Below are 12,095 nucleotides of genomic sequence, written 5' to 3' on the forward strand. Positions count from 1 at the left end.
GGTTCCTCGAGTCTGCACATGTTCCCAGGTGTGGGGTGGGAAGACCAGTTGAGAAAACCACCTTCTGTCTGTCCATCAAGTGACTGACTGTCCTTTTCTCTCATGCTGTCCACCCACTGGGACCAAGGACGGGATATGGGACTGGGGAGCTGTCACAAGGGCTCCCACATAGGTGTTGACAAAACCACACACACATTTTCAAATCACATATGGCTTCTTTGACCCCATCAAATAACTTTATTCACACAAACGTCCCTTAATTTACAAAGCCTCAGTCATTCATACACATTAGGGGCTCCACAGTGTTCAAGGAACTTAAATATAATGTATCATACCAACCCAAGTAAACCAAGTACAAAAAATACTCATATAAAGTTGTTCACACGTAGGTCCTAGATTACCAGCTTCTGTGCAAAAAAAGAAAATAAGGAACATAGGTTTATTAACTAGTATTTGAAACGAACTTTGAGACTGGGTTAAATCTTCCCACTGACATGGCCCCACACAACTGTTAAATCATCACAACATCCTCCCCTGCTCTGATGGAAAGAGGTCCTGGGGCACGAAAGCGGTCTTTTAAAATGTCCCTAAATAAACTCCCTTCCTCCTGTGGCCTCCCTCCGGTGACCCTTGCAATCCTAGGGGCGCTTCAGGGAGCCAGTGACAGTCAACCCTCACATCACACCCACTGCTTCCCCTCCTGAGGCACCTCTCCATGCTCTCAGGTGGACAGGATCCGAGATGGGCCTGGGCCTGTGTTGTCTCGAAGGCTGTGGCTCAGCCCAGTGTGGGGTGATGGCTGAGGCAGTGTCTCTGGGCCTCAGCCCCAAGCCCGGCAGCCAGAACTGAATAGTTCAAGTTTGGCTACTGTCTTCCTAGGAGACTCAGCAGCTGCCTATCTGGGGGCCACCAGACAGACCTAAAAGGGGAAAGGGGCTATAGGAGGCAATAACCCAAGAGCCCCACTTAGAGTCAGGCCACCAGTGCCCCAGATGTGTGGGGGGGCACCAGCAGGTTCAAGGGTGGGAGGCGCACTTGGAGGGAGGGGCTGGAAGCCCAGGTGACATGGAGCATGGTGAGAACAGAGTCAGGATCCCCTTCTTAGGGGCAAAAGACTGACTTGCTTTTCCAAGTTTCCAAGATACCCCAAAGTCAGAACCCAGATGTCCATCCGTTTTCTAAGAAGGCAAACAGTCAACAGCATAAAAAGGAGAGTCCCACAATGTCAACTCTTTTCCTTTTCTTAGAAAAAGACTGAAGCAAAAAAAAAAATAAATCTTATTGCTCCACACACTGGTTCTCTAGGAGGCAACTGATATGTTAAGGAGCTGAGGATCTTGGAGGAAGGAATGCAGGGGGGGAACGTCCAGGGCCAGGAGGCTGAGGAAGGTGGCCAGTGGTCAGCACCGCAGGGCCGGGGAGTAGAGGGAGTGCGGGGAGTGCCCCTGGCACCTCTGCCTTCGCTCACGCTGGGGCCGCCGCCGGCAGAGCCAGAGGCCAGGCCCCGTCCCGAGTCACTCTCCACCTAGTGCTGGGCACCCTGCTCCTCTGGCTGTAAACAGGGTATTTCTCAAGTAAACATACACACGCCCTCAGAAAGGCAGCCATGAGGGGCAACCACATCTGGCAGGAGGAGAGGTCCCGTCCTCCTTCCCAGTGCCTCCGGGAGATGAGGCTGAGGCCCACAACATAGTCCCCAGTGCCCAGAAGGGGTCAGATGGAGCCAGTCTTGTATGAACAACCATGGCATCCTCCTGGCTAGAGGTAAAAGGCAGGGACGTGCTGGGTAGTAAGAGGCAGAGGGCACCTGCCTAAAGCATTTCCATCCTCAGCTAAAGCTGCTAGAGATCGCCCTGGTGGTGGGCGGGGAGATGTGTACCTGGCTGCAGCCCTCAGGAAGGGATGGAGGAAGCAGAGGGGAGAAGGGAGAGGGGAGAGGGAAACCCCATGTGGCTATGGGTGAATGGGAGGGAGAGTTTAAGAGACAGATGGACCCAAACAAGGAGGAAGAAGACAGACTCCAGGGGAGCGGGGTCTGGCCAGGGAAGACAATGGAATAAGGCACTATGTATGATCTGTCTTGCTGACTCCTCTCACTTAGGGGGCAACCAGGCCCAGACTCTCCCTTCAACAGGCTCTCCTTTTCAGACCGGAGAAGAGAATAACGGACTGCTATTTTAAGGTTTGGAAACTTCTGAAACTTGGACAAGCTTAACAAACTTGGTGGCACTGAGGTGATGCACCACAGAGCTGCTGCCCGGCCTGAGACGGTGGAGAGGGTGAAAAGGCAGGAAGAGGCAAGGAAGCCGACCACGGCAGGAACAGGTGGCAAGTGGTTGAGAAAGAGGACAGGGGCCACCCACCTCACCCCAGGCTAGTCCACGGACTGGACTGACTTAGGACCGACGCCCAACTTCAGGTGGACAAAGTGGAGAGAGCGGGGGAAGCGGGGGAAACGGGGAGAAGGGAGACAGGCACTTGGGCTAACGAGCTGGCCCTCAAGAGCTGGGGAAGGAGGTCCCACCACCAAGCCAGGAGGGCTGGGAGCCCTACAAGGTAAGGGTGCATGGAAGCTGGCTAGCCAGGCTGCCCACCTTACCCAAAAGTTATGGACATTCTGTCATCTATAGGGAATACCCTGGCACCAGGAAAAATAACTAAGGGGGTGCACTGCAGCTCCAAGACCTACTCAGAGCTAAGAGGCTGGGGAGGGCAGAAGGAAAAGGTAAGCAAAAGGCAAATAACTTGTTAGGCTTGAGCCCTCACTGGGGACTCCAGAACCCAAGCTGCAGCAAGGAGAGGGAGCTGCTGAGTTTGGAGACCGTTTTTCCCATTCGCTCATGTGCAGAGGCAGCTGGCCGCAGGGGAGGCAGGAGGTAGGGCAGGTGAGTGCACTGCAATTAGGGGATGCTGGGCTCCCGACCGCCCAGGTGCAGCTCAGAGCACACACAGGTCGCCCGAGAAGAAGCGGTAAGAGACAGGCGATCACAAAGGATTTCAGCCTAGGAATGGATGGGCCTGGTTACCACCTGCAGCCCTGCTGGTCCTGCTACCACAGCCAGCTGTCTGCCCAGGAGGAAGGAGACTTGGTATCTGAGGAGCTTGAGAAACGGCTGAAAGAATGTGAGCAAACAAACATATTGTCAAGTTTGGGCTGACAATGCGCTAGCCTCTCCCCAATGCCCAGAGCTGCAGGACCAGGGCTGCTGTGGAGAAGGCCCCTTGGTCACAGAGAACTGAAAGGCCTTCCAGCAATCTCCCCTACTGATCCAATGCCGGCTTAGAGAAGACAAGACCCAAAAATAAACACAAAAGAGGAATTCCTTCCCCCTCCCCAAAGACCCTTTGCGTGGCTGTCACAGGGTGGAAAGCTCCTGGAATAGCTAAAGCAGCGCCCAGGTGACACGGGGGCCAGCACAGGAGGGTTCCTGTCCTGCCCGGGAGCTGGCGGGGGGAGGACACGGGGGGGACGGGAAGATGCCAGGTTCAGAAGCCTGTGAAGAGGGGCTGTGAGTGCTGTGGAGAGCAGAAGAGCAGGTACACTGACCCTGCTGGTGGGTTCCACCACTGGGAAAGCTCTAGGTGGCAAACCCACAATCAGGCACCTAAAAGCTGCAAGAGTCTGCCCAGTCACCCCCCTATTCTCGGCTGTTCCATCCTTTTCCGATCAGACACATTTACACCTAACAGTGTGCCCCGGGGGGGAGGGAGATGGCAGGACACTGTTACCATAAGTGATACCAGGGGACCCGGCACATAGGGCACACCCTTCAGTGCAGCAACAGCCAGTCCGGGGCACCCTGTTCTATGGCAATGGTCACGACTCAGGCGGTCTCCGTGACAACCTGGGCAGAGGTTTGGCACGACAGTTTCTTCCTGGGGATCTTCTGCTGGGAGGAAGATCACCAACAGAAACGTAGGCATGTAGAGTTGGGATGGCTGACCGCTCAACCACCAGGAAGTGGGAGATGATCACTTCTGCCCCGTCCCCCCGCCACTTCAGAGATCTCTGTCATGAAGGGCAGCGGGGAGAATGGTGTCCCACCACTGTAAGAAGTCCTGGAGTGGCCGGGGGCTTCCACATCTTAAAGAGAACACACCCTGGGTGAGAGCTGCTTTCTTGAGTTCTGCTGGGCAAATGCTGGTCTTCCTCCTCCAGGCGGATCTTGACCCAAGGCCAAGAGCTGGCTGGGAGCAGCTCGGGGTCGGCAGTTCCTGCACCTGGTGGGAAGGTGGCCCAGGGGCCTCCTCCTATTTCCATTCCGTTCCAGGAGAAATGCCCCCATCACCATGGAGAGGGGCCTTCTCTGGGGGAAGTGAGGCGTTATAAGCAGAACTGAGAAATGGGTAAAAGAAAGACAGGGAAAAGCAAGGACAAAAACGAAATAGTGCCCTAATCCCTTATAAAAATTAAAGATGAAATTTACACAAATGCTTTGTCCATATTAAATTTCTTTAAAGAAACTGGTGCCTGTCCACAGCAGAGCTTCTGCTCTTTTGAAGTCTTAAATTGTTTAAATTAAAAAAAAAAAAAAGACAAAAATATTTAAGCAAAACTGAAGGGAGAAAATGCAAACAAAGCTTCACATTGCTGGAGCTCCAGCTGTCGGGAGATCGCCACTGGCTGGGCACCTGTACCCTCTGCCGTCCTCTGTGAGACTTGATGAGACTGTGGGTCCCGGGGATCAACCTGGAAGACAGAAGGCAGGGCACAAGTGGACACTGGTCAGTGGGCTTGGGGTGCCTCCAAGTTCCAGATCTCCCACTAGGTGCCAGCACCCAACCGATGACCTCAGGGCTGTGATGTGCTGGGGGCCAGGGGAGAAGGTTTCTAAATACTTTATCTGAAGTGAATTTAGCTTCATTATTGCTACCCTGCCCCAGCCATACCTTCTTACTATTCAGGTAAAGAAACTGAGGTGCAGGTGAAGTGACATGCCCGAGCTCATGTGGCCTGAGGGGCAGACCCTGGCTAGGAGCCCAGGCACACAAATCCGGTCCATCATAAATCCTGTGCCTCTCTAATGGCTTCCTTCAGTGTTTACAAAAATCTGCCGGACCCTAGGCACCCGTCCCCGCAGGTCTTGGCAGCCCTGGTTCCCCTCATACTTCCTTCTTCACCTCTCTAATTGTGCTGCCCTGAAACATCAAAGCAACTCTCGAGTTTATTGATCCCATTTTAAAAGACAAGAAAAGTGAGACTCAGGCCTCTGAGAACAGAAATTAAGTACTAGGTAGCCAGGGTTCTCCTGTCTTAGCAGAGGCCAGAATCCCACAGCGGGGCGTGGGGGCCCCCGAGCCAGGTGCTGGGTCCTGTGCAGTTGTGCACTGCAGGGGTCAGGAACCAAGTTCTGGAGCCAGAGCCAGAGCCTGTGGCAGACTCAACAGGCCCTACCACTTCACTGTGGACAAATTTAAGTCCTCAGTTCCTTAGTCTCGTCACCTGTACCTAAATCACAGGTTATTCTGAGGACCAAAATGAACTAACACACTTAAAACTTAGAACATTGCACCTCATCCTGGCCTGTGCCCTCTCATAGTTCAGGATCCCCCGGGGATCGGGCCTAAGCTGGAATTCCCTCTCGCAGTCCAGGGCTCTCACAGTCCAGGACCCCTTGCTCCTTACCACTCGCCTGCTGTGGAGGTGGAAGAGGCTCACGCCACCTCTGCTGTGCTCACCAGCCATGAGCCCGGCTTCTGGCTGAGCAGGGGGAGTGGGCGGGGGGAGGAGTGTGGCTCAACCAGAAGCTGGGCTCACTGCTTCTTAGCACTGGCCCTGCCCCCTCACCCACTGGTGGTGGGGGGCAATCTGAGGCCAGGCCAGCTGGGGCAGGGGCTGTGGGAGGTTGAGGCACTGCAGTAGTACCCCGTCCAGCCTCTGCGGAGGCTCCGGGCCTGCGCCACCCCCTCTCCCACTGCCTCTGCGGAAGGGGCCGTGGCGCTGGACCGGGACCGCGCTGCCCCCTCTCCCGCTGCCTCTGCAGAAGGGGAGTTGTGGGGACCACCATGGCTGTCCTGGCGGAGCAGGCTCCCTGGCCCCCCGGCCCACTGGTCGTTCCGGAAGGTCGTTCGACTGTCTGGTCTAATTAGCATATTACTCTTTTATTATTATAGATTATTTGAGAATCAATCGCCTTGGGGCTGGGCTTCAGGAACAAGACAAGCCACCTGCCCTTCAGGGACCTGTTCTAGTGGAGCCTCCAACACAAGCACCTACAGAGGTCAGCCTTGGGCTAGCCCTCACCCAGCCCAGCTCTCCCAGCTTGAGCCTGATCAGAGCTAAGTGCAGCCCTAACTAGGCAGGGTGGCACCCAGGGCAGCAACGCTGCAGCCTGAACTGCTCAATCAGACAAGCCGTTCACCGTGTGCTGAAATCCCCCATTGGCTTCCATACTCTGTAAGCTCTGTGCAGCTGAGAGTTGCCTTCCCACATTACTGGCTCTGAGCAGTCTGACAAACTGGCCATCATCCTCAGGTCACGGGGAGATACCTGGCTAGTCCTCAAGAGAGGCAGTGGGGTGCAGTGATAAAGAACTGTTTATGTCCTGTCAGCCGCTGTGTCCTCCTCTGAGAAATGGGGAGGGCTCTATTTTGAGGTCTGAATGGAATAACTAAAAGAACCGTATTTTCCAGCGTATAAGATGACTTTTTAACCCAGGAAAATCTTCTCAAAAGTCGGGGGTCGTCTTATACACCGGGTGTCATCTTATAGGGTGGGTATATCCCAAACTCTGTATTTTAACTGGAAAAGTTGGGGGTCGTCTTATACGCCGGAAAATACGGTACCTGGCCACAGCAGGAACTGGCATACTTGATGAGCCCATTCTCTCCCAGCCATCTGTCCCCACCAGAAATGATGAATGTATGAGATTTAAACACCTTGGTCCTCAGTCCCTGAACCAGCAACCCTGCTTGGAGCTGGGTGAGGGTGTCACGAAAAGGACACACACCGTGGGAGGAGGGAACACAGCCTTTTGGAGAACCACCTGGCAATGTGTTTTCAGAGCTTCCGCCGTGTTTAGACCTATAGATCCTATACCTATAGTTCCACTGCTGCAAATGTATCTTAAGTGATAATCCTAAACATGAAAAGGACTTGATGAATAAAGATGTTCACTGAAGTATATTTAAATTATGAGGCAACAAGTCACAACAGAAGAGATTTAAGCAAATGATGCATCCACGCAATGATATCTGCAGAGGAAACGAGGAGGCTGTGTGGCATTTTGAACAATCATAGCAGAAGCACTTCCCTGGGTTAAGTGGGGAGAAGCAGGCTACAAGTTCTGCAGCACAGAATATGCCCATAACTGAAAACACAAAACTTTCAAACAAAGGAAAATCTGGCAAAAAAAATACACCACAATGTTGTACTTGTCACGGGTGTGCCTTCTTCCACTTCTCCTGTATTTTTAGTACTGAGTGACATCACACTGTCACACTCTGGTCTGTAATGGAAACAGTGTACTCTAATCAACAGGAAAAGCTGGCAGCTCCGACGTGGAGGTCCATGGAGCAGCGAGTAGCCCAAGAAACCAGACTTGCGTCTTTTCTAGACTCTTCCGCATACAGTGGACATGGAGAATTCCCCACACCTGTCAGACCTCCGAGAGGTGAGACGGATTCCCTTCTCTGCCTCCCAGGTGAGGGGACCCAGCGTCAGTTGGTGGAGTACAGCAGGAATCTTATATAATAAAGAGGAAATATGCAAACTGACCATCACTCCACCACAAAGATGGCGGTGCCCACAGCAGAGGCAGGGGTTTCCGTAACACAAGATGGCTGCACCCACAGCAGAGGCCGAGTTCCCGTAACGAGCCTTAACAACAATCAGCAGAGACCTGAGGCTGCCCCCCCCCCCGCCCCGCCGCCTCCTGGCACCAGACTGGGGGACCTCAGGCTGCACCCCCCATCTGGCGGGGCTTGACAGGGGATCTCAGGCATGTCCCCCACCTGGCGGGGCTTGACGGGGGACCTCAAGGTGTGCCCCCCTGCCCGGGCGCCGGGTCAGGGGACCTGAGGCTGTGCCCCCCACCCGGCGGGGCTTGAAAAGGGTGGGACCGGCCAGGTCTGGATCTAGCCCAATGGGCAGGGGGGGGGGGGGCAATCGGGTCTGGGTCTTGCGTGATTTTGAGGCACACGTGGGTGGGCGGGGACTTGACTCTGGGTCCCGAGGTGCGCCCCAGACTCTAACAGGAGGAAGATTTTCATATACATTTTACTAATTTTTTTTTCATCTCTGACGCTTCTATTATAAAGAAAGGGCAAATAGCAATATTAAAATATTTCTTCTAATTAATCCCCTCTTAATGTGCACGAATTTCGTGCACCGGGCCACTAGTAAGTGATAAAGGCACTGGAAAGCTATCTGATGTGGAAAGAAAATACTGGAATCCCAGGCCCAACCCTTTCCTCTGCTGCTTCTGTTTCCCTGCCTGTTAAGTCCTTTCAACAAAAACCCAGTGATGGGCCTTGCATCTCAGTTTTGGGTTTGTAAAAATAAAACCATCATACCCATGCCCTGCGATGATCCGGCAGCCCTTCAAATCCAGCATTAGTCAGCATGCCTACTGCCTTCAGCAGACAAAGCAGAGCAATCAGGAGACGGGAAAAGGCATGGCTTGGAGAGGACCTCACCAACCGAGACACACTAAATCCTCGTGAAGTAGGACAAGAAAAGCCTGATAAATTGTACGGTCACATGTGATCTGCTAAAATAATCTCTGGGGCCAGTTATGACCTTTTCAACACTGCTTTCCTTCCTGGTAGGACCCAATCGAAGACAACTTCCTCAAAAGGGTGCTCATCAGCAGGAAGCTGGCCCCTGACAGCTGAAAAGCAGTGTGGTAAAGGAGGCAGAGGTTCTGGAGCCAGAGTCCCTTTTCCATAACAAACTGGAACAGAGTGTGACTGCAGAAGGTTGAACCTCTCGTCCGGTACTCTGCAAGAGCTCCTGCGACACCAGCATGCAATGACCGCTGAAATCACTGGGTCCCTTGCCAGGAATCAAGGCTGACATTTCCCACAGGCTCCTCCACCCTCCCTCCCTTGGCACCGGCTTTGGCCCTCCTGGTAGGTCTGTTGGCTTCACCCTGGGCAGGGACAGGAAAATGAGAAGGTACTCTCTTCTGTGGAGAGGACCTGGACTTTGAGTCTCTCCCATTAGAGAAGGTACGGCTTTCCAGGGAGCCAACAGCAGAAACTGCACTGGAAGACAGAGGGGAGTCCTTTCTTGAGCCATGGAGAGGGAGGCTCAGGTTGACGCCCCAGCCACAGTTCTGGGCAGAAATAGCAGCAGACCCTCCCAGGCACTTCATCCAGAGAGTCCAGGCCTCAGCTCCCTGACTACCAGGCTGGGCTTAACTGCTCAGTTACCAGCTTCAACCAGGGCTTGCCTTGTCCCTTGCAGTGGAACCCCTACCTCTGACCACAGCCCTCGCTAGAGGGCAAAGGCACACCCACTGAGCAAAAACGGTAGTGTAAAAAACCTGAGGATGACACCTGTAGCACACTCCATCTTTCACTGTCCCATCTCGTGAGGATGGATATGCCCATTTTAAGAAGGGAGTAGGCCCAGAGAGATGGAGCGAGTTGGGCCACATCACAGAGCTGATGAGCCGTAGAACCAGCACTTAATCCAAATTTTGCAGCCCCTTCCCTGCCAGTCTTTCCACTATGACAGTCTTCCAGTGTTTTACACCTACCGCCTCACTGCACTCGACAACCGAGGTAGGAGCTGTGGTTACTCCAGGGTTAGAGATCGGAAGCTGAGAGATCTGCTCCTACTTTTAGCCTAGAAATTTATGATGTAAGATCCCCGCCTACAGAGACAAGTGCTTAAGAGCTTAAAAGAATTTCAATCCCATTTAAGCCTTTCACTTATAAACAGATTCATGCAGAAAAAGGTGCAGGAAAGGCTTGGCTTAGGTATCTCTGCACAGGTCTGATGTCCAGAGCACAAACAGGGATGTGATGCCAACCAGGCAGTGAGAAGCTTCTGGCAAGTGCCTCCGCCAGTCAAGCACTTGTCCCGACAAAGACACTAGGGAACCAAACTGTTCCCACAAGGCCACTAGTAGTGTGGAGACTTTCAGAAGTTGGGAGAGCTGTGGTGGGAGCAAGCAATGATGGGGCTGGGGCTGGGACTGGGGATGGAATGGGCTCACACACCGAAAAGAAAACCATCTGGCTGGCGTGCTCATAGACCATAGCACAGTATAAACTCAAATTGCAGTACTACTGGGTGGTGGCCAAGAATTCACTCTTACCTAAGTTCTCCCTGTAGTCCTGTGTGGTGATATCACTGTAGCTAATGACACATTTGATATGCTAGATACCATGCAAGATTAATATGCAATGCTTCCTTTGTCCAAACAAAGGGCCACGTAGGAATTCTCCCATTTCACAGATGAGCAAACTGAGGCTCGGGTGTTAATTTTCAGCACATCATGCTGTGGAGGCACAGAGGTAAGGTCATCTCTGGGTCACAGAGGGCAGGCCTCTCCTTCTAAATAGGATTAGCTTCAAAATGAGTCATTCTTCACTTATTTAATACACCAAACGAAGCAGCTGACTTTCATACTCAGTTTCATGCCAGCCTTGGGGGGTTCGGTGGCCACAGCACTACTGTCAATTCTAACCTGTTAAAGCCAAGCTTTCTGATGGATGCATCATTCCCCTAAGGCTTGGCTAGCAACAGTGGTGCTAGGAGTAGGGCAAAACACAGAGATGCCTGTGCCGTGGGCAGCCCCCCGCACAGTACACAGGGGACCTGTTGTCAGGGTAAGAAAAATGGGGGTGAGATGACAAATGTGGTTAACAGTGTTTTCTGTCTTCAGGTCTACAGAAGGGAATAGGGAACAAAAGCCTAGAGATTATCAAAGCATACCCACCAGGAGCTTCATGGTCTCTGAGCCCTGACCAGGTAGAAATCTAGGAGCAGGTCCCAAAGGGGGAGCATCTTTCAGAGAGCGTGTTAGAATGGCAAAGAATGGTGCTCTGTCAAGCGCATGAACTTTGGAGTAGGAAGACCTAAAATTCATATCCCAGCCATACCAATCACTACGTTGGACCTTTACTAAGTCAAGTCCCCCCAAGTCTCTTTTCCCAACTACAAATATGGAAATGTTGACCTTGCAGGGTGTGAAGTCCAGTGACAGCATCTGTAATAGGCACACAGGAGGTACTTAATAGTTGAGATAGCAGCATAAAATCACACCCAAAAACACCAAAACAAAACCTCACGATCGTCACCAGCGCAGGCAAAAATTTCAGACAAGACTACTCAGCCCAAGTCAGTCTTCTCTCGAGGCGACAGCCTTTCTGCTTTGGCCTCAGGCTGAATGAATGATTCTGTGCAGTCTGTACATTAATTTTTATTGCCATGTACCCACACCCAGTTTCTATCAGTCACCCAGAATTTGAGTTCCTGTGCTTGGCAACCTGAAGCCTCCTGAGAGGAGACTGTCCCTGCGGTCTGGTTGCACACCCCCACTGTCCCAGTCCCTAAACATGTCCCTTCATATCCACTCAAGTGGCACCCACCCTTCGAGACACCCTCACACTTCCTCCCTGGAAGCAGTCCCAGAGGAGCCAGTCTCCAGTGAGCAGGCGCAGAATGAACAGAGCCCCACCCCAACCTAACCATGCTGTGGGTGCCACTCTTACCACCCTAACAACAAGCTTCCTTAAGGACAGGGACAGTCTCCTGCTTCTCTCAGGCTTCAGGTGGCCAAGCACAGGAGCTCAAATACTGGGTAATCGATAGAAACTGGGTTTGCGTACACGGCAATAAAAAATTAATTTACAGACTACACAGAATCATTCATTAAGTGTGACAGGATTTTAATATAAAACTATGGTGATGAAAATCCCTGCTTTTGCTCGAGTTCCCACTGAACTTCCCAACCAGCCGGGGCAGAGAGGGCTGGGCCGTTTCTCAGTCTCCAGCAGCTCCAGCAGCGCGGAGGAGGAGCTGGGATTTTGCCCGTGCTACTCTTCTGCCCAACAGCATGCCACTCCCCTCCAACACCTTCAGAGCTGGGTGGGAGAAATGAGGGACACAAGGGTGACACAGCCCACCAGTAAGAGGACCA

The 12,095-nt window shown here is 52.7% G+C and overlaps 1 protein-coding gene across 2 annotated transcripts in view; it reads right to left on the reverse strand.

The window, feature by feature from the left end:
- Nucleotides 1-210: 210 nt before the first annotated feature.
- Nucleotides 211-12,095, reverse strand: part of STK35 (serine/threonine kinase 35) — a 43,759-nt gene continuing 31,874 nt past the window's right edge. For both annotated transcript variants that reach the window (XM_079784061.1, XM_079784062.1), the window contains exon 4: nucleotides 211-4,690. The gene's annotated coding sequence lies outside the window, so the exon portion shown is untranslated. The remainder of the gene's footprint in view (nucleotides 4,691-12,095) is intronic.

Source organism: Cnephaeus nilssonii, assembly GCF_951640355.1.
Source record: "Cnephaeus nilssonii genome assembly, chromosome: 11".
Lineage (NCBI taxonomy): Eukaryota > Metazoa > Chordata > Mammalia > Chiroptera > Vespertilionidae > Cnephaeus > Cnephaeus nilssonii.